The 22,464-nt window shown below is 38.1% G+C and overlaps 1 protein-coding gene across 6 annotated transcripts in view; it reads left to right on the top strand.

Annotated features, from left to right (window-relative positions):
- Positions 1–22,464, top strand: part of cadm1a (cell adhesion molecule 1a) — a 289,452-nt gene that overhangs the window by 3,399 nt on the left and 263,589 nt on the right. The gene's annotated exons all lie outside the window — the stretch shown is intronic.

The following is a 22,464-nucleotide window of genomic DNA, read 5'->3' as shown; positions in this document are numbered from 1 at the left end:
TGATCATTGAACTCATTGACTTTGACAAAGACAAAAGACCTATTCAAACCCATTGTGAACATGGCTCATGGATTAAATTATGTTTGTATTTCAGTAAATAAAGGCAGTTGTGTCCTGACTCCTGATTAAAATTCTGTAATAACATTCCCTTGTTTCTGCGCAATGGAGGCCACGAAGGCAAAATACATGCTGACCAGCATATGAGTTGTTTGATCCTAATTTCTTCTAAATTGCTCTTTGTTTGGGTGAAATATCCAACAAGGATGCTTTATTGTACAGAAGCCAAACTGGGATGCTTCTTTGCTGAGTAAGAGAATCCCCAAGAATTCATTGTCATGCAATCAGCCGCTACATGTATCTCCCAAAACAAACAAAACATGCTTTAAAAAGTGCTTCAGACACTGAATTGCATTTTAGTAGATCTCAGACAGTTCATTTCTCAGTTCTCAGACATCAGACAAGTTTTTTTATTAATTCATATCTTAATCTACATTATCAGATAAATAGATTATATTAAATATTCATTTGACATATTTATGTATTATATATTTGTTTCCTTTAATTTTAGAGACAGTCAAAAAGGCAATTTATTTCAATCATTGAGTTGTTTCATTGAACATTATTTATAATCTGTCATTATGCAGTTGCGCCTTGATGCTTGGTGGAAGCTGAGACTGTTTTATAACGCTCAGTGTGACTGTTAAATTGTTTTGCAGACAGCTGATGAACCAAAGGGTCAAATAGTGAAACACAGCACCTACGCAACTTCCCACATCCCATCCTTTGTTGGAAAGCTGCTGATGATGGAGCAGTTTAACTCACCATTATATTGCAGCTCACACTGAGCAAGTTCTCATTAAATAGAGATTACTAGCACCCATTTGCATTACCATTAAGACCAATTCACCCACTCAGATGTCTTGTGTATAAGGTTAATCGCTGCTCTTTTCTCAAAATATATCTATTCCCATCAAGAGACAGAATATATGTACTGTATATGTTATCATAAAGTAAGGTCCCTTGGGAAGCACATCCATTTATTTTCTAGCTGTACAAATAAGGATTTAGTGCTCTCTGATAAGCACCAATGAGTTTTTCCTCTTGCAGTACACATGAGGATAAAAGATGACTCTTTGGTTCAGAAATCACTACAGTCAAATGCTTGGAGGTTGGTCTGTTCATATTTCGGAAATCTCAAGACGCTGGATTACATATTTAGTCCATCCAGCAAGAATTGAACTTGTTGGATCCATTGAAGATGTTAAATGGCTTGGAAATTGTTGACTCTTCTTTCTGGATAACAATTTGTTCTTTGATAGTTCTCTTTGTTCACAGCTTGTATTGTTCAGAGCTTTTTGTAGCTTCGAGTCGCAGCATGCAGACAAAAAGATAAATGTGCACGCAATCTTTTGGAGTTTCAGTCCATTCATTACAGCCAATGCACAAGCGCTTGGCTAGCCTATTTTTTGTGCTTGTCATTTTATTGTGGTCTGACATTGAATCATTGGGTACATTACAATTTGTATCTCACTCCCCGTTTCATCTACTTATTTAAGATCGCCGGGGCTTTATATCAGCACGGCTGACACTCATCATTCTGTCCCCTTCACACTACCTTAGGGTTTATTAATATTATTTTATCAGGTCACACTTGAAGAGCAAATGTGAAAGGCAGTGCATACAGGCAATGTTTGTTTTACAATGGAAAAAATGTAGCCATTTGTACTGGCTCCTCTGACCTACTACGTCAAAAGGATTCGTTTTTCCTAATAAAACAAAATAGGTCAGGCTGTAATCTCTGTGTCTGGTGAAATGCTGTACGGTGGCCCGCTGGGGTGATCTGCGATTCATCTAACCACACGGCAAGAATTCCTCAGTACTCTGGAAGTGGCATGTCTTGGGTCAACATCAGATTAAAAATAGTGTTTGTATTTGCTAACTTGCCACAGGGATTGTAGTTTTCATGTCAGTATCAAAGGCAGGTTAGAATTGCATTTAACTGTTATTAATGATCTGGATTCCCTTGAAACATTTTAGGAGAATTGATTATTTGTTTGTGCAATATGTGCCAAAAAACAGAGCAGCCTTACCTTATAAATCTTAAGTCAAGTCAAGTGGTTTATTACTTGTGTCCATGGCAGGGAATGAAACAAAATAGTGTTAAATAGGTGGTTGTTGGACTATTGTGACTCATCCCTAAAATATAGTCAGTAATCACAGACTGTTTACAGTTAGGGGCTTTGTACAAATGAGCTAGACAGATGGGTGTAGAATGCCGCATTAGTTAAGTAGATACTGTGCATGTGCAGAGAACCAGTATTGCAAATCTACATAGTATTGCAGTCAGTGGCATAGCAAGTCAGTCCCGGGTCCATATGCCAAAAATATTTGTATGGGCTTCCCTAGACCCCGCCGCCTAAGTACATCGAAGATACATTTATAGATGTTCACTGTAGCCTATCAAGAAAATACCATACCAAACAATACCATAAATAAAACACACTCTACCCAACAACTTTTCACAACCTGGGGTGCGTTTCCCAAAGCCAACTATGGTCGTTACCAATAGAGTTCAATGGAAATTGCGATCATAGTTGGCCAATGATGCTTTTGGGAAACACACCCCAGAATGGAACTAAAAAAAAAGTCTAAAATAACCAAGATTCAGCCAATGTTAATACTAAACTACTACATGCAAACACAAACGATTTTAGCACAGTGGCCCAAAATGTAACACGAAACTACTCACCAATTTTAGTTTCATTCTCCGGGCCTTTCTTTAGGCAAATTCATCCACGATGTCCTTGGTGTTTAATTCACGGCTTTGTGCATTCTCAATGGAAAGAATTACTATTCCTGATAGTCTGTTCTGCGACATGGTGCAATTTTTTTTTTTATTAGCTTCAGCTTTGAAAATGAGCGCTTCACTGAAGGAACAGGAATGGTAAAAAAGAGAACTAAAACGGTGCACATGATGCTGAAGCTAGATGTGATAGTTGTTCTCAACAGTAAAAAAACTGGCCAAATCTTGAACTGTTGTCATCCTAGAGATTTGTCTTTTAAAGGCTGCATGGAATGCGAACAACTGTTGTGGAAGTCTTTGTTGTATCTCTCCACTAACCTCTCACAATGTTTTCTTTTTTAATTTGGCGCGGTCATGTAGCGTCGTTAAAAAAATGATGCCGTAGTTCTACGGCAAACGCGGGGTGCACACAAGAAATTACGGAGAAACAGGAAATTTCTGCACATGACATGAATACAAAAATATATTTATCGTGGCCACGAATTAAAAATTAATTCTCTCGTTTTAATTAAAAGGTTCCCCTGGGCGGGCCCTCCATCCGTCCAGGCCCATTTGCACGTGCATGCCCAGACGCTATGCCATTGATTACAGTGAAGTTTTACGTTGAAGCAAATATAAAAACCAATTGAAGCAAAAACTACAAAACATGGATTTTATTGAGAAAAAAAATATGGTTACTCTTACGCATTAAAACAGTGTTGTAAAATAATCTATTCGTCTTTAAAATAGAATAGCAGACACCAAGCCCCAAATGCCTGTAATCATGTGTTTTTATGCACTCCCTGAACAGATATTCAGTAATCCGGTCACTCAGAGCACATTGATGGACTCGCAGTAGTGTTTGGGAATAAGCTGCTTTCAGTCATTTTTGTCATCCACTGATGTCCCCGTCAGATTTGTCCATCAGCAAAGACATGTTATTGTGCTTTTTACATAAAGAAGAGACTCCAGGCCTAGGGAGATTTACTTTATTTCAGCATAGCATTCCCAGGGTGTCCTTTAGAGCAGGAATGAACTGTCCTATGCTGCATTAAAGTTATTGCTGAGCTTCTTATGAAGTTTCTTTTATGTGTGCTCTGTGACCCCTTTAGAATCAAGTGTCACCTTTAATGCGTGAATGTCTCTGGCTACAGCTCCGTTTTTGTGGTGTGGTTATTATGAGGGTAGTTATGTTCATTTCACAGCGATGCTCGAGCACTGAATCGGCGCATAAGTCAGATCTGCAAATTGGAATGTAGAAATGTTCATGCCGTGCTTGTTTATCTACTGAGTTTGTTATAAAAGTGGTTTGGTTCTTAACATTTGGACCATTTCAAAGCTGGAGAAAATGGCTTTCGTGTATATATTTTTAAGCAAGGATGCATTTGATCAAATATGACAGTACATTAACTTTTTTTTTTTTCAATTTAAATCTATTTCAAATAAATGTTGTTCTTTTGAACATTCTATTCTTCAAAGAATCCTAAAAAATCAAGAAAGCATGCCTAATTAATTGAAATCATGAAACTTCTACAATTTAACTAAAAATGTATTAAAAGTTGAACAAAAATAATTTTTTAGGGCCCTATGATGAAATGTTTATTTTTTTTTCCCCCACATTCTGTGTTTTACGTTTTTATTTTTCTGGATTTCATTTTAATAGTTTAATTACATTTCAACAATCAAAAAGCATTTCTAATCAATTGAATTCGTAAAACTTGAACAATTTAATTTATTATTATTACTTTTACAATAATATGAAATGTTGTTTTCAGATATTGTTTTAATTTATCTGGATTTATGATTCAATACAAAAATATCAAAAGGGTGGAAATCAAATGAATGCATAAAACATTAACAGTTTAATTAAGCTTCAGACAGCGCTTGAACTGACAAAAACAAACAATTATGCCAAAATTCCCATTTTGTCTAGTATCCTCGAATGCACAGTCAAATGAGTTAAATGAAGTCTTAAATGAACTTAGAGTTGTGAGAAAAGGGGATGCATGTCAGATCTGTGTGTTGTGCAGCAGCAGCAGGTCTTAAAGTGGCAGCAGTCTAATAAACCTGCTGCTGTGATCAGTCTGTCATTAATAATCAAAGCAAAAGAAAAAAAAAATATATTTATTAGGGATGGGAACGACACGGGATTTGGGAAATCGACTGTCGAGGCCCATGTGTCGACTTTTTGTCGGATTGTCGGCCTTTCTTTTCTTTTTTTTAAAGGGGGGGGGGGGGGGGTGAAATGCTCATAGCTGTGCTAACCGAGCTAACAACACACAGAGACATTTTTTTAAAGCAGTTTACTCACCGAATGCGATCGCGAAACTTTATCATTGTGACTGCTTGATCCGCATTAGACGATCTGCAAATCCGTCGATCTGGGCTTTGTTTATAAAACAATCATCGTCAAAATGCAGGGAACAAACAGTCTTACACAACTCCGTTGATGCTCTGAAAAAACAAACTCCATCCACTGGTCCACTTAACGCTGGGTTCTTTGGGAATCTGTGCAGGGTTGTCTTGCCCTGGCATACAAAAACACACTTCTTTGGTGACATTGACTTCCAAAACCCGAGCACACAGTGCTTGCTTTGATGGCGTACTGCTTTCGCTATCTTGCTCTGGTCTACGAGTGCGCGCGCGCGTCTTTCCGGGAGAAGTGGGGTCAACGGTCAAGTGGCGATCCCATTTAGAAAAAAATGGATTGTTTTATTTAAAATGTTTTATTTCATTATTGGAAAAGTGGCACTTTATGATGTGTATTTGAATAGGAAATGTAATAAATTAAAAGCCAAAAAAAAAAATGCAATTTGGAAATCCCACAAGCCCCGCCCCCTCGACATGTCGACACTCTATTTTTTTTGTCGAGTGGAGCATGTGTCGAATGTCGGTCGTTTTGTCGATAAAAAGTCCCATCCCTAATATTTATGTCCTACCTGTTAGACCTACCTGAACATCTTAAAGCACCGTTTACAAGGTTACATGTGTCAAAAACAATGAAAACAATAACTTTTTTTTGTGCATTTTGGTAGGGCAAGTAAAATCTGCACCAGTTTGACTGGGCCAATAGAAAAATTCCTAATTGTTGAGCCCTGATACATTGGCCCTGTCCCAAATGGCACACTTCATATGCACTTTCAATCTTGTGGACTTAGAATGGCTGCTGTGTGCGCGTGTCCGTTAAGTCCATGAGACTGGAGGGTGTCACATTTTTCAATTTAGGTTTCAGAAGGGTGCCAGAAGAGCGCCCCCTTTTCGGTCGATATGCGCCCTCAATGCACACTTTCCCGAGCCTGCACTGATGGGAGCACTGCAGCAGACTTCTTCCCGAGAGTCAAAATGGCGTTACGTCACGTAAGTGTGGACTCGTAGGAAGACTGTGAGTGCTTAGGGTGCCATTTGGGACAGGGCCATGGAGTTCACTGCATTCATTCACTGTGAACTGAGCTGATCACTTGAGTGAAGTGCGCACTTCTCTTTGCGCAGCTCAAACAGACAGTCTTTTGATAAGGACACAAAGACTCATTGCGCTTTCGATTTTAGTTTGTTTCACTGACAAAAGTAAAAAAGCAAAACACAACATAAGACCTTTTATGTTATTATGAGAAATTTAAATATATTTTCGGGCGCCACATTCTAGGTTAATGGGAAGTACTGAAATCTTTTTGTGGCGGACAATGTTGATATTGTGGCAGGCCGCCACAGATGAATCAATGAATGGGAATCACGGTGTTATATTAAGCCTAATAAATATAAAATTTGATATCTTTCAATTATACTGTAATGTTGAACGGCTATTATTAATGGCTACAATTGAGAAAAAAAAATCGAATTCAATGAGGCATCAGTATCAGTATTGGTATCGGTGATACTGGCCTTCATCCATAAAAAGATGCCATTAAACAAATATTTAAAATATACTGTCTTTATGTTGTTTTTACATCAATTTGGAGATTAAATGGGAAATTATTACAATATAAAAATATATTAAAAACTTTGACAATAGTTGTGAAAAAAATTAGCTTTTTTTTTTATCGATTGACAGCAATATTAAAATGTATATTAAAGGGGGAATGTAATGCAATTTACAGTATACAGAACAGTACTGTATAACTACATTATTTTACTGTTTGTAATTTAATATTTCTACTCTGGATTATACTATATTGTAATATCTATATTAATGCATTAGTGCTAAATATTACTAATTATAGTAATTACTAATGATATTATAAATATATAATATAGTTATTATATACATAAATCTGTTAGTTAGTAATATTATAATACTTTTATTCAGAATAACATTACAAATCAAAAGGCAATCCAACATTTTTTTATTCAATCAATATATTAAAACATTTCAAAATATTTGGTACAATGTTTGTTACCTAGAGTACAGCGCAGCAGCAGTTTGCTGCCATGAAAGCCTTTTAAGTGTGCAAGAATATAGGCTAAATGATAACACATACACTGTTGCCTATATATACATGTATTTCATACACTCCAACAATCTTGGTAAATAAATATATTTTATATTTTGATCAACTTTTCAAAAATTAATGATTTTTTTTTTTATAATTTACCGACCCCAACTTTTAAATGGTATATTTACAGCTTAAAATATCTGTTTTTGTATGTCATCGGTTTAACTAGACTTTCAAATATCCGGTCACCAATGTTGTCTCGCATGAAGATTTGTTTAATCACCTTTTTTGCTAGGATGTCTAATCCACTAATTTGTGGATTCTTAAATACTCAATACGATTTCATGATAAGTGTGATGAAATAAAGGATATTAGCTTGCCTTAGGGTCTTAAAGGCTCATGCAATTGACTAGCAACCCTCCTCGTGTGCTTATGCCATGTAGACAAAATCTTCCCAATCTGGATTTTTTAATCCTGTTATTTTAGGGGGTTCTTCTTTTGTCCCCCTACTGTGCTGACAACAGACATATTTGGGCTTCAGACAAGAGCTTAGTTAAAGAAGCCATCTGGCTTTTTTTTTCTTCAGGTCAGACAGTCATCCCTGAACAGTAACAAGACAGAAGGCACAGATAGGATGGCAAGCTACCCTTTCTGGTTTGAGAAAAGAGGAAATTGTTGTAGCATTGGAAGATTATGGTTCAGGGCATACAGTAGCATGTGAAATTCAAGTCAGATGAACATAAAGCAGATATAGAGAGAGAGGAGATAATGATGAAATGAAAGTTTTAAGATGTATTGTAATGTTTGGCTTCCCTTCCCAGTGGTATTCTAATGCAGTTGGGATGGTTGTCCACAAAGCAAGTGGTGGTTGATGACAAAAATACGATCTCCATACAAATGCCATATTTTAATTCCACAGGGTCTCGTTTCACAGCTTGAAAATTATGGAGTATGTAAGTGATGTGCTGCGCTCATTATTGTGTTCTGCAAAATGTGGCTGTGAAGTGTTTGGCCTTGTGTACATTGTTGTGAAAGGGGCTGGTGGGGGACTCAACAATGTTTTTCTTGGATCATCTTGTACCTTCTCTTCAAGCGCAACTGTCTGCCAAATGCTGAGCCTGTGCACACTGAATATTATTGCAGATCTTTGAGATTCCTCCCACATTTCTTTGAAATTTGCCTAAAAAAGCTTGTTCAGTTGGCAGTTGTGTCTTCATGCTGATTTTCACGGAAAGTTAAAGTCTTATATGCAGTTAAATGTTTTTTTTTTCGTTTCATTTTTCACTATGGATTCACTAGTACTTTTCCAGCATGAATAGACTATTTATTTATTTATTTATTTATTTATTTTTTGGGGGATATAAATGTAATTTCAATTGTGCTGTGTGTTTTGACGTGTACCATTTATGTGCATCCATGGCTCATCGAATGTGGTCTAATAAGAGTGGTCTAATGACTCCGTTAGATTATCAGCCTTTAGTGGCAGCACGAAAAACGCCACGCAGCCACAAGTTCATGATATATATGTCTATTTCAGTCTCAAAATAGGGCCCCTGCTGTAATATCAGTCACACTAATAGATAATTCATGCTTCGATACCCTCGCCTGCACAACCGCAATCCCGAGAGAGCAGGCACCTTACCTTGCTCATTCCTTTGAAGTTTGCTCTATCAAACTTCCAGGGCTGTGCTACAATCAGGACCCCATGGAAACACGGAGATTATGGTGCAGCTCGGCTTGTCTTTTGAGAATAATCAGCTGAACCTGTGGGGAGGGAGGCCTGCAGTTTTCTTCTAAACACTGCCAATCACAAAAAAGTCAGTGTGGTCCCCAGTTCTCTGTGAGATTGATGCATGCATATATGGGTCGGGAATGGTGTCTCTGTTGCTTTTGAGGCTACATTTTATTCGTAAATGTGCCTGTTGCTGTTTGTCTTTTATCCCTTCTTCTGTCTAGTCTGCACTTCAATTAGGATTCACTGTATCGGTGCCATGTTGTTTGGTGGCATGTACCTGCATCATTCTGTTCCAATTTGGATCTAATTGGTCTAATTAAATCTAATGACTTCCTTTATAATTCCACAGCCCTATTTAAGGACCATGATAAAGTGCTAAGAGTGGGGCGTGTGTGTAGTCTCTAATGGGGAGCGATAGTGCACTGGATGTGGTGTAGGTGGATACTTTGTTCTACCCTGATTCTGTTTGAGTTTTGTTATGCTCACACGGTTTTTCGTGCAGTATAATGTATGTTCGGTGTCATCACTTGTTTAGGCAGTCCAAATAAATGTGCCTCAGTCTTGTTCCAACCAATAAACCCTTGCAGAGTGCCTATTTAGGTCCTGCAATGTAATTTCCAGCAAAAAGAAGTTTATGAATCATTAAAATCACCCAGTGTACTTTCCGTTAATTGCTAAATAATGCACCCGCTTATTCATGTTTTCTTAGCAGATGGCAAGAGGGAAGAACGAGTGTCTAGAAAGCTGGAAATAAACCCTGTAGATCCATTGAAGTTTTATTACAGATTTGTGAGTTTCTGTGTATAATGAGTAGATTATATTTAAGTCTAGGATTGAAATTATTCAGAACCAGTTAAATTTTTGTTTTAAACAAAAATTACTGGAAGCAAACCATTAAAGAAAACACACTAAAATATGTTGATAGCATCTCCTGTACAGCTCTTGAATCCCAGTGCAAGAAGTATGCTTCATTTTGAGCTTGCAATCTGAATGAAAAGTGATGAGACCGTGTACGTAAAGGGCTTGTTCATTCAAAAATGAAAAATCTGTCCAAACCATGATTTTTTTTCTTCTTCTGTAGAACACAAAAGAAGATGCAAAATGCTTTCTTTTTTTTTTGGGTCCATAAATTGAAAGTCAGCAGGGTCCAAACAAATTGAGACAGTTGCGATGTTCTTCAAAATATCATCTTTTGTGTTTTGTAGAATAAATTGTCCTACAGGTTCGGAATGTCATAAAGGGATAGTTCACCCAAAAATGAAAATTCTATCATTGTTTACTCACCCTCAAGTTGTTCCAAACCTGTATGAGTTTCTTTGTTCTGCTGAACACAAAGGAAGATATTTGGAAGAATGTTTGTAACCATACAGATCTCGGTCCCCATTGACTACCATAGTATATTTTTTTCCTACTATGGAAGTCAATGGGGACCGAGATCTGTTGATTACAAACATTCTTCCAAATATCTTCCTTTGTGTTCAGCAGAACAAAGAAACTCATACAGGTTTGGAACAACTTGAGGGTGAGTAAATGATGACAGAATTTTCATTTTTGGGTGAACTATCCCTTTAAGGTTTAAGAATTGCATGAGTTTAATCAAGTTTTCTTCCTTGTTTTTGTTTTTTAAAGATGGGTTGTCATATTAATAATAGTTCAGCTTTTAAAAAAAATGTTGACGAAAAAAACTTTTACCAAATATCTCTTTTTCAGAAAAAAAAATAGACTGTTTTTAACAAGCCTTAACAAGCTTCTATGCTTGGGGTTGCCAGATGTCAAGAGTTGAAATCCACCAATCAGAGCTTTCCTCTTAAAAAGGAAAAAAATAAATAAATCTGTATCAGTGTCCCTACACTGTAGAAAAAGAGCAGATGATTTGAAAACACAGACAAACATGTACGCTGGAGTTTTTGATTCCATGTGTGTGTAATACAGCCAGTCTGTTTCTTCACAAGGCCTTGTGCTGTTTGCTGCGACTAAATCTGCAATCAAACATTCTGAGTGATGAACTGTAATCAATCCAAACATGGCTCTTGACCATATTGTTTGTGACTGATTGCGGAATAAATGCAAGTCTTTTCTAATTTTATGAATCGAGAAACTAGATAAGTTAAAAAATGCGCAAAATAAACCATGCTAACGTGTTGACATTTCCTTGATTTGTGCTTATAGGTGAAAGTGCAATCTGATGAAATTTAAAAATAAATTTCTCATGACAAAAAGTCATGCTCTGTAATGAAGTTAACAATTTATATAATGGTGATAGTCATTTTAATCATTGTGCATAATGGTTAAAATTCTGAAGTTAGACTGATAAGACCAATGTGGCGAGCAGGACGAGGCTGAGGGCCGTGGGAGAGCGGCACGAGGCCGGTGGCGTGATTAATGATGAGCCACACCTGCGCGACGCACCGGTCTCGTATCTCTCACGGAGGAGCGGAAGCATAAAGGACGAGCGACGACAGTGAAGAGCGAGAGAGGACAGGCCTGAATTTGTGTTGTGTTTTATTTTATTTTATTGTGACAGCAGTCGTCCGTGAGGGGCTGCTGTCTTTTACTTTCGTTTTGGTATTTGTTTTATTTTTATCATTAAAATACGTTTGAATGTTTGCCGGTTCCCGCCTCCTTCTTCCCATAACATCTGAACATCGTTACAACCAAATTAGAAAAATATGACAAAATTAACTACATTTATGTTCTCTGACAAAATTAGTTGTCTGATCTTTTGATTACTGAAGCCTGTTAAATAATGCTAAAAATTATGAATCATTTAAATGGCTGACAAACAGACACATCTGCCTAATAGACATATTTGTTTACTTATTCTCAAGGCATATGCTGCAAAATTGTTGTGATTTGCTGTAGTCTTAATTTTCTTCAATGTAGTCTTAATTTTCTTCAAGGTTGTTTTAGTTGCTTTCATCTGAAACAAAAGCCTGATCAGGGTTTGGTATAAAACAGAGTATAATGTGACTCATTGTGCTGTTAAATTCAGTGGTATGCATAGAACATGAGAACTAACTTGTCCTTGTTTAATTAATAATGGATAGCAGCTCAAACTTCTGGATTATTCTCCAAACACTCAGGGGTATTGTCTCATAAATACAGGCCTGATGAGTTCAGTTGTTTAGCAGCCACTAATTAATTTCAAACTTTATCAAACAGCGGACAGTGTACATATTCATTGGCCTTGGCATCTCACAAAGCCTGCCACAAAAACCCTCATGAAAAACCTATTACCAAAAATCATCTTCATCCTGTTCTTTCATAGAAATAATTACCTTCCTGCTTGCAATCAGAGAAAACAATGGTAGAATACATTTTGAATGTATTCACAGTAAATCAGAGTTGGGGCAAACACAATTTTCAAGTGATGCACACTATTCACACTAGATTTCGTTTTAGTGACACTTAAGTTTATGCACCGTTGTGCAACTGAAACTCACATAGGGATGACCAATAAAATGGACACGCTCTACACAAATGCAGGGAAATTACCTGAATTTCCTGCGGAGAATCAATAAAGAGTTAAATCTCAGCTTATAGGTTGCCTCAACAGAGCCAAAACACGCTCCACCTTTTGCCCTTAGGTTAGCCGTAAGAGGCTGGATTGTTGATTGTGCATAGATTTCCTGCCCTGTTTAGCTTTTGCACAGTCCAGCATAAAGTGTCCTCAAAGCATTCAGGGGCTCGGCGACGTTTCAGGAGATTAAAGGTTGTACAGCCTTAAGAACCAAATCGATGCGTTCTCCTTGCTTCGAGATTGACTGCATATTGATTCACTTGGAACAGGAAGTGAGGTGATAAACAATGCTGTGCTAAAAAATAAACTCAACACAGGGAATGTAGTAATCTCACAAGGTTGCCCTTTTAACCGCATATAAAGCCAGTTCCCGATCCACCCTCTGAGAGTTTCTTTTCTTTTTGCATCATCAGATATTCCCGCTGTTGTTGTTACTGTAGATATTTTCAGAGTATCGTTTGAGTCTCCTCTCATATGAAAAGCAAGTTGCGTCATTAGTGATAAAACATTACAGACAGGACGTTTTGTGTCTAAAAGCTGCTCATTAAATGTATGTTGTGGACAATTAAAGGCTTTGCAGCTCTGATTTTCAGACATGGATGGAAATAATGAGACACACCAGTGGCCACTGTCTCCCTCAGTCTTGCTTTCAACTAAACAATTCCTTTTTTTCTGAAGAGGGCACATATGTGGGCACACTGAATACCAAGTGGTTGATATTTACCAATGAACATGATATACAACACTGGCTCACTTTGTCATTAGCCCCCTGTCATTCCCAGTGAGTCTGGGCAGGTGCTAATCAGCATGCTAATTGTAATATTGTGTCTTTTTAGCTCTGGCCGAGGAGCCAGGGGCCAGGTTCAGAGCCCCGCTGGATTGAATGCATTGTGACGTCTGGCATTCTCACTCATTAACACGATTGTTTTCCAGGTTTCGGCATTTAACGAGGCACTTACAGCAATTCTGTGGCTGAACATCGCCAACGAAGCCTTCTGGGGGCCTGACTCTCCCGTCTGGCGCACCCAACATCCGCGCTGGGAGTCTTGAGGGATTGGTGTTGGCTTTATTTCTGCTTTAACCCCCTCTTATGTGCACGAGGAGCTCTGCTCTGATCCACCCTGTCAGAGAACAAGATGTCGAGCTTTGAGTGTTTTCCTAGCCTTATCTGTGATGTTGGAAGAGCATTTCAGTGGAAAATGAGCTTAGTGAAGAAATAAGCCTCACAGTAATTTGCTTATGCTATCCTATTGTTTTTTTTTTGTTTTTTTTTTAGCTATCAGATAAAAGCTACGGTACGCAAGCGAAAAATTAGCAATCTGTCATCTCGTATACCTAACGGTTAAATTTATATGGGTGGAAAAGAGGGCTGCTTATATTTTCAAGCTGTCTCTCAGCATGGTCAGAGGATTGTTGTATCCTATCGCTCTGCTCCTGAAGCGCTTGACATTTCTTTAAGTGTTTGTCACAATTTCAGAATGTCATTCTTGATGTGCTTATCATGTGCTTAAGTGTTTGGCACAGCTTCATAATGTCATACATCCTCAGATAGTAAAAGTATGGCCTACTAATGCTTTTATAGAAAGTAGTCACAACAGGCATTTACATGTGCAATTCTCAGATAGCACACACATGGTGGGACAACACCTGCGAAAGAACAAAATCTAGATGACAAAAACCAAAGTCTAAATTACTAGATGATATTTTTGGTGATAAATTGAGATGTCTCAGAGATGTGCGCCATCTAGCTTTGCTGTACAATGCGGCGAGTTGTTACATTCTGACCCATTTAAAAGGCCGAATATTGACTTCTTCCAGTGTCTAAATATGTTCCCTTCACAGAAACTGCGTATGTGATTATCTCTCGAGTCTTTAAGTCATGATTATGAGCAGAAGGAGAAGAGGCGCTTCTATGTTTGAGGTCATCCGCCAGCAGAGGTTAAGAGTTTGGTTTGATTGAGTTTGATTGGCCTGAGAGTTCTCATTCAGGTTCCAGAATCACCCCCCACCTCCGCTGGCCACTAATCCACTGGGTCTTGCGGTCCGTCCGTCCGTTATTCATCCTCTTCTTTATGTTCGGCTAACTCATTTCAGCCCATTCAGGCGGTCCATTGTGGCTGCTCTGCTCTTGCATTTCATTTGCTGGGTTTTTGTGTGGACTCCTTCTGAATAAAGAGGAAGAATTGAGTTGAGTCTTTGTCTTAAAGCTGCATCACTTCACTCCACTGATTTCCTCAGCTCTATGGAGGTTAAAAGCAACAGAGACTTTCAAATTAAGTTAGTCCTATCAGATGAGCGATGCAAATGACTCCAATTAAAGGCACTCATGTGATAAGAAAAGGGTTGCAGCATTTAATTTAATTTTGTTTATTTATTCATTTACAACTGCACGAGTATGGGGTTGTAGAAATGATCTTGCCACTTAAGAAGTGGCATGTATTGATAATCAAAATGAAAGCAATCACTTCTGTTTTGCAGGGTTTTCCTCTCAGAATTTTAAGTCTGAAATGCTCCAACTGTACAAAGAAAGCCGCAAAAATAGCTGGAACCAGAAAACAGCCAATTACCAATCAAACTTTGGACAAGGGTAATTAATTCTTTGAAATCAGCCCATTAATTTGCATAATAAAGGTAGTATAATTATGACTTCTGCAAAGCAAGCCCATAAATGTAATTAGAGTTTTGGTCTGTTACCACAGCATAGTTGTTTTTTGGAAGCAGTTCCTTTAGGAGGACAGAAATATGCTGCTTTGGGATGGAAACGGGAATGAAAATGCTTGGGGAAAAAAAACAGATCCTCTTTTCTGCTTGCTTCCCTCTGGTCCAGGGGGCACACAATAGAATGACTGATCTTCAAATCTGCAAAGCGCCAAGCATCAACTTCCAGGGTTTCAGTTTTGTCAGTAGGCTAAAGCACACAGTCTGCCTGCAGTTTTAATTTGCAAGAAATCTATAATTCAGGCATGTACTGTATTGCTGACACAAAAAAGCCCATGCTCTGATGAAGGGGGGTGCATTAACAAGGCAAAATAAACTTTGCTTCAAAGTGCCCCCCTTCCTATTCTGGGCCCACCTTTTCATTTCTTTCTTTTTTACAACCATGTAAAGTCATTTGATATTCTGTAACTCAGACACTGTGTCTGAAATTAAAGAAATGTTCTGGGTTCAGTACCAAGTTAAACACAATCAACAACATTTGTGGCTAATGTTGACTACCACTTAAGGATTCTTAACTCATCTCTCCTTTTCTTTTGGTTAGAGTGAGACATTTTCAATGGAAGTGAATAGGGACAATATTAGAAGGATTTGAAAGCAGAAAAGTGATGCTTGTAATATTATAAAAAAACACTTACAGTTGGATATTTACAAAACTGGATATAACTTTACACTGAAATGGTTGGAAAGGTTTTCTTTTTTCTTTTCAAAAATCATGTTAACACACATTGTTTAGCCTATGTCTTGTGTACTAATGAAATTGTGAGGATTTTAATGTTTACGGATTGGCCCCATTCAAGAGCCTCACTGTAACCCAGATATTTACCTTTTTTATTTTGTAAATTAGTGGGCTTCCTCCCACAATGCCAATATTATTTATTTTTAAATTGTAAACTGAGAGGATAGGGTCTTTTGGGGTGTTTTGTCCAGATTGTGTTAAACACATTATGCACATGTAGTCAGTGATGGTTAAAAGGGCTGGAAGGATTAAATGGAATTGTGGTTCCCTTTAGAGCGACAATGCGATCTCCCTCTGACGCAGCAGTTACTGAAGGTAGGCAACAGCTGGTGTTGCATAACGCCACTGATTTGTGTTCAGTATAAGCACTCAAGAAAGTAAATCAAGTGCTGCTGTTCTATGAGCGTATATGGCTGTGCCTCTCGGCCCATAATTGTGGGTGTTCGAGGATTGGCTTGAATATCTTTGGCGGTAATCCTATCTTTGCACATCCGTGACTTCAGAGCTCTCTGGGGCGAATGTGGAGTATCACTAATTCGAGCAGAAGCTGCCTTCCCTCCTCCCTATTCTCTTTGAGTATTGATGCCAATGGCAGCCTACCATGGTCAGGCTTGAAAAACCGAGTACTGCTGCTTGAGGAGGATGAGGTGACGCATTTTCTCTGTTTGCTTCCAGACCATCTTGCTACAGAGGTACAGAGAGCCTACAGATGGCTGAAGGGCTCGACTTTGGAGACAATTTTTATTGTTACAATTTTTAGTTTTATTTACCACTTTAAGAAATCATTTTTTACAAAGATTATTGGACCACGTGTTAAAAGATAAAGTATTTCAGTTTTTCTACTGCAAAATGTCATGTTTAATTAAAAGTGTTACTTCCCATTTCTTTGTAAAAAAAAAAAATTATATATAATTTGCATTATAGCAAAGTCTAAAGCTTGGTTCACATACTGTATATTGATTTTAAAATGACACCTTGTATAATAACAATGTAGAGTTGACCTAGTACTGACATAAAGAATTTAAAGTGCCCTTTTAGAAAGAGAATGACATTAAATGCAGAATGCACAGAGTTTTGTCCTTGTTTTCTGAAGCTGAATTGACCCCCAGTATAATTCTGTGTGGCCGCACATTCACGACAGAATCCAAATTCTAGACCTTGAGCTACAGTCAGCATTTGGGCTGCACAATATATCAAAATTATCTTAGGACAAAATCGCAATGTACAAATCGCGAAATGCGTATGCACTGTTAAAATCACACTTACTTTTTATGTAATACTACAGTTAAACACTGCTCTTCACTTCTAAAAATTGTAGGGATGCTTTCTTCTCACAAAAAGGATGTGAAACACTTGTGTTTGTTTTATTATTTTCAGTTTAAATGTATTTAAATATAATTTAAATTTATTTTTCACAAAGCATTATCGCATCTCATATCTCATATTGCATTTTTTAATGAGTTATCAAATCTTTTTCTCCAGTATTGTGCAGCCCTGGTTAGTATTTACATAGCTTGTTATCCTGGCTTTGTTTGCCCACGTGAATCAAGACCCAGAGGATGGGCTATGACAATGTGGGAGAGAGAGGCAATGGCGTGCGGGGGGTCAAGGCACAAAGCGAAGTTTTTTACGGCGGCGAGTGGCCTTGCAAAGCAAACAGGGTGAAGGCACTGCTTTAGCTGCGGCAATCGCAGACCCCTGCAGATCCTTCAGAAGAGCCCTGACTCATTCACCATTTAATGAAAGGCCCACTGTTCCCCCTCTCTCTCTCTTGGCGTCTTCATTCTCTGGAACCGAATCGCGGCTGCACGATTTAAGAGTGTGACGGTTTACAATAATTCTTATTGATAATAACACGGGTCAAGGTTACAACCTCACCTGGGTGCTTGAAATAAACTAGAAAGTTGTCTCCATGGCAACACTACCTGCTTCACTGACCCCGCTCCTTTGAGAGCAGGAGAGAGGCGTAAGCCTTGTGAGCAGGCATTGAATTTTATGGAACAATGTGAGAGCAAAGCATGCAGGGAGTTGCCACAGAATGTGTGTACACTATAGAATGGTAAATTAATTACGGGGTGGCCAGAGGAATGGACACCAGATAATGCACCATTCATGCCAGAGTCGTTCTAATGAGTATTGGGGTCAGAAGAGGAAGGAAGACCATGAATATGACATTGTCTCCACTATGCCCCACATTAACAGGGACCCATCATGACAATGTGGGATGACATCATTGTATGGGATGACATCATGGTGATATCATGGCAAGTGTATATGTTTGGAAGTTTTTATCTGGAATAATTAATTATACTGAATTCTGTTCTTCAGAAATAAGCAAGTGTATACATTAAATGTACATGCTTCTGTTGTAGTATTACCATTTAAAATACATTTAAAAATACATTTTTCATATTTTAAAATACAGTTTTAATGTTATTTATTCCTTTCATGGCAAATACACATTTTCTGAATCAATCTTCTGTGTCACATGATCATTCAGAAGTCATTCTAATATAGTATGCTGATTTGTTGCTCAAGAAACATTTCTTTATTATCAATGTTGAAAACAGTTTTACTACTTAATATTTTTGTGGAAACCATGATACATTTTGATCAATTTAATGCATCATTGATTAATTTTCCTTGTCTGTTTCCTTGTCACGCACACACACACACACACACACACACACACACACACACACACACACACACACACACACACACACACACACACACACACACACACACACACACACACACACACACACACACACACACACACACACACACACACACACACACACACACGTTGACATAATGTTTGTGTGAATTTGTTAGTTCAGGCGAGTATCCTAGTAAACATAGTAGGTTCTGTCTTAAGTGAACGTAAACAGTCAAGAAAGATAACACGTTTACATTTTCGCTATGGACGTGTGTAATTTACGTTGTAGAACAAGACGTCAAAGTATAGTCAAGTTATGTTTACCCCAGGTCTTATTTTACACACAATTCAAAAAACCCATAGGAAAATCTCGAAGGAAGCAGCGGTGAATTAGACTTCCGGGTTCTGACGTCATACCTGCACCACTCTGTTCATTCAGTACGACCCTCACAGTGCATTATGGGTGTTCTCTAGCTGTTGAGCGTACATGTTTTTAGCACGTATATGTAAGTATTGTAATTTATCATTTTAAATCAGTTTTTGCTCATTGGAATGATTCATTATATAATAGTCAATTTGAAGATTGATGCAGTTGCATTGGCCGGATTTTTTAATCCATTGAATCTTTATACCTAAGGGACAGCTTAGGGAAGCCATATCAGCCGTCATCCAGCCATATACTTTGACAGCCTGATGGAAATTGTGTTGTTTGATTGACACTAAGCTCAATTGTTGCTGCTTGTAGAATGTAGAATGTAGAAAAAATCAGCAATGGAAAAACCTAAAGCAGCAGAAGTTATGCAGCTCTCAAAAAGCTTTATTAAATTCCTTGAAATATTTGTTGCAATTCAAACAAACCATAGAGGTACAAAAGAATGGTCTAAAATGTGATAGTGTTCATTTTTCCTGAGAGTTAAGAGCATCACATACAGTGTGCTTGGTGCTCAGTTGTGACGATCTAACAGCTTTGCATGGGTTTTATGTCTAATGTTAGAAACAGGGATGCATGCTTGTGGTGCAGACTTCTCGTGTCTGCATCCTGATTTGTTGCTGTCAGATAGATTTTGTTGCAACGTGGCTCTTTCTTCCCTTGCTCTTTTTATTTTCCCATTTTTTAGAGATTATGAATTATCCTGCCAAGACAGCCAAGAAGTGGATTGCACTGAAGCTGATAATTTGCAAACGCAGAACTTGTTTTGAAAGCTGCAGTGACCTTGCTGAGTTGGGTATGTGGCTAAACCTAAAGAAAGAGGTGGTAGAGACAGACAGACAGACAGACAGACAGACAGACAGACAGACAGACAGACAGACAGATAAAGTTATCATAGCTTTTTTGTAAATCTGTGTCCCAAAATTCTATCCTTATTCTTCTATTGTCATACTCAGAATCAGATGCATACATAATACAATTTAATTCTATGAGTATCTCCACTGTTGTGCATAATATATGAGGCATAGAGTAAACTCATTCCCAGTTGTCAGCTATTCTGCTCTCCTTATACGGTGTGCACTGAAGCTGTATTGTTAAAATATTTGGGACAAATGAGGTAAATGTTAGCCCGGTTAAAATGTTGAGCTCCAGTAATGAAACCTCTAGGCCCAAAGTAACTTTGGATAAGAGCTCGTTCTTGAATACCACAAGCACTGAACTAACTCTATAAAGTATTTTTGTTTTTTAGAAGTAAAAACAAAACAAAAAAACCCCCCAAAAAAACCCTGCCCTAGCATTTTTCAGTTTGGTTTCGGTCTGCTCACGCTGTGATAAGTCAACTTGGTGCAGTTATCTCAGGCATGCAATTTGTATTGTGCTGCGCTTAGGCTTGTAAGTGCATTTTGAAATATTTGTTACTATTAAAAGGCCAAGCGTGCACTCTACCCTTGCTTGTCCCTTGATTGAATTCCTCTATATGAAACAGGATTTGATGAATCATCTGTACCACACACCCAGTGGGCCTGATCTCAGCTCTGCTGCCAGCCCAGGTCTAGTCCTTTTTAGCTAGGAAGGCTAATAGAGGAGATGCGGTAAAGTGGGTCCCACTGTGACTGCTGTAGACTGACAGATGTGCAGCGTTCAGCTTATCCTTGATGCAGGACCTCCCCCTTTGAGCCACCATCTGTATGTCCTTCTTATAGAGTGTTTGTGATTGCATGTTTCATCACTAATGTTACTTTTACACATCCATCATTAGCTTCCCTCCATCTCCCCAGACAGAATAGAGCTAAATCACTGGTGTCTTGACATCCTCTGCAAGGGATGGATACAGCTTTCAGTTCCAGCTCCCACACCGCAGTCTGGCTACTTGTTGTCACAAAGAAATTCATAATTAGGGCAAAGGGCAAATTGGAAAAGTAGAGTGTGTAAATTAAACTCTTCGGCATTCGGAGGTGACCTCGTGCTGTGAGCTTCTATGAACTGCAGCCATTTTGGCACAGTGTACTGCCCAGTGATATATTTAAGTTTCAATCTTTTCTGAGAGAGAAAATTATGTTCTGCTGAAACTGAAGCACTGCAACTTATTATTAAAGGTCAATAACATTACTGATTTCCTGGAAGCTTGTCAGCCACTGGATTTGTTTAGAGGATATGCTTTTATTCATGCAGAAAATCCCATGATTTAAAATCATAGATATAATACGAACTCACAGAGAGTGACAAGTTTGGATTCGAACGTCTGAATGATTGCCTTGGTATTCCTAAGTTTAAGAGCATTTAAGGACAATCTTTTGAAAAGCAATTATGTAAAACTTTAGGTATGATAATGCAATAAAAAAAATGTATTTTTTTTATTTACTATGGTTTTGTTTTGTTTAACTTGAGTACAAAACAATAGAAAATTGATCGTATAATCGAAAATCGTATAATCAATAGAAAATTGATTATACGAAATGGTAAGACTAGTGTCAGTGCAAAAACAGCCTATTATTTAACATTATTTTCTGCTTCTTGTTGGATTTGTATTTAATATTTTAATTGGTATAAATTACGAAGCAGGATCGTTAGTATTGCTACAGCTGAATACTAGGCCCTATATAGCATCATATACAGCCCTAGCTTCAGGGCTGTTTTACTGTGTCTGGACAGCTTTAGGCCAGCAATTGGGAAAACCCTGAACCAGCATTTAGGATGTATTGTTTTGTGTGATTACATGGTAAAGCTCTCATTTGCCATATGTCTCTTTGGGATGAGATCCCTGCTTCCAGCCGCTTTTGTATGTCACATGACGGCGAGCCTCTAATTCCCCTGCCGAAGCTCTGTGTACCAGGCTGGACTTCATAATTCTTTCATTTAACAAGCACAGCAGGAAAGAACTGCCCTGTAAGGATATGTAAAATTAAAGTCTCAGGACAATGCACTTTGCATTCTTACTTCACTCCATTAATATTTCATGTGCATCCATCTCTCTGTGCTCAGGGAATTCTGTAGCCCTGAAATAAATGCAAGGGAAAAGGGCTCTCCGGAGGTCTGATGATGGTATTTAAAGCTTGGTTAATCTGACCCCTGTCAAACTTACTGGCTTTGAGAACGAGACTTGTGGGCCAAGGAGCTTTCATTTAGTCAAGCTTGTTGTTTATTTAACCCTTGAGCTTTATGTGTACTGGCACCACAACAACGTGACCTCTCATAAGCAGAGCTGTAATTAAAGTAGAAAGCAAATCCAGGTAGAATAGCACTTGTTTATAAAGGTGCATGGGGGTCTCTTAATATAATGTTGCATTGTCATTCATGGTTGATTGGAGAGTAATTAACTTACCTTAGTAATGGCATAATTATAGCGTAAATGAGTGTATACCTGGCTTTTCTTCACTTCCCTGCTAAGACTATAACAGCTTCCTTTCAGGGCTGCATAATTTAGGCATTTAAAGGCTGCATTTTGTTTTTA

This window comes from Abramis brama (assembly GCF_963993115.1).
Source record: "Abramis brama genome assembly, chromosome: 15".
NCBI lineage: Eukaryota > Metazoa > Chordata > Actinopteri > Cypriniformes > Leuciscidae > Abramis > Abramis brama.
Note: the sequence above shows the minus strand (reverse complement) of the source record. Positions and strands in the feature narration are given on the sequence as shown.